Source organism: Octopus bimaculoides, unplaced genomic scaffold, assembly GCF_001194135.2.
Source record: "Octopus bimaculoides isolate UCB-OBI-ISO-001 unplaced genomic scaffold, ASM119413v2 Scaffold_223674, whole genome shotgun sequence".
Lineage (NCBI taxonomy): Eukaryota > Metazoa > Mollusca > Cephalopoda > Octopoda > Octopodidae > Octopus > Octopus bimaculoides.
In genome coordinates this window covers 2,583-3,353 of record NW_026437974.1, presented here as the reverse complement: position 1 = coordinate 3,353, position 771 = coordinate 2,583, and the positions used below count along the sequence as shown (strand labels likewise).

The 771-nt window shown below is 38.0% G+C and overlaps 1 protein-coding gene across 1 annotated transcript in view; it reads left to right on the top strand.

The window, feature by feature from the left end:
- LOC106882621 (zinc finger protein 239) overlaps window positions 1-313 on the top strand; it is a 2,692-nt gene extending 2,379 nt beyond the window's left edge. The window contains exon 3 of the mRNA XM_052978377.1: window positions 156-313. The gene's annotated coding sequence lies outside the window, so the exon portion shown is untranslated. The remainder of the gene's footprint in view (window positions 1-155) is intronic.
- The last annotated feature ends 458 nt before the right edge of the window (window positions 314-771 follow it).

The window sequence follows — 771 nt, the reverse complement described above, 5'->3', positions numbered from 1 at the left end:
CTACAACCTATCTCTATTCTATCTCCCTCTCTTCTTCCTTTCTGTTTTTCTCTCCCTCACCCTTTGCTTTTACTGTTTTGTTCTCACTATCCTATTTTTGTTACCATTTTAACCCTCCGCAAAATAACCCAAATTTTATTTGATTTGCCTTGCAGGAAGAAGTTTTAATGAAGTCGCGTCTTGCCCCCACGTTCGAAATGCGGAGTTGATAAAACATGGGACAACTGATGAAGGGAATATTCTTTATGTTGCCTGTCTCGTTTCTCTATTTGTTTCTTTCGTTGTTCGAAAAACGTTCGTTTTCCATGCTTTTGTTTTTATGTTCTCGTTTCTCATTTTGTTCAAGTGTTTTTGACATCTTGTACTCATATATGCATGTATATATACATATATATGTAGGCATGTACATGTATGTGTGTATATATGCATTAATGCTACCATTTCAATCATATTTAGAAAATATTCTCTTGTGCTTCTATTCTTGTATTCGTTTCAGTCATTTGACTGCGGCCATGCTGGAGCACCGCATTTAGTCGAGCAAATCAGCCCCAGGACTTATTCTTTGTAAGCCTAGTACTTATTCTATCATTCTCTTTTGCCGAACTGCTAAATTACGAAGTCGTAAACACACCAGCATTGGTTGTCAAGCGATGTTGGGAGGACAAACAATCAAACACACACACGTATATACGACAGACTTCTTTCAGTTTCCTTCTATCAAATCAAATCCACTCACAAGGCTTTGGTCGGCCCGAGGCAATAGTAGAAGAC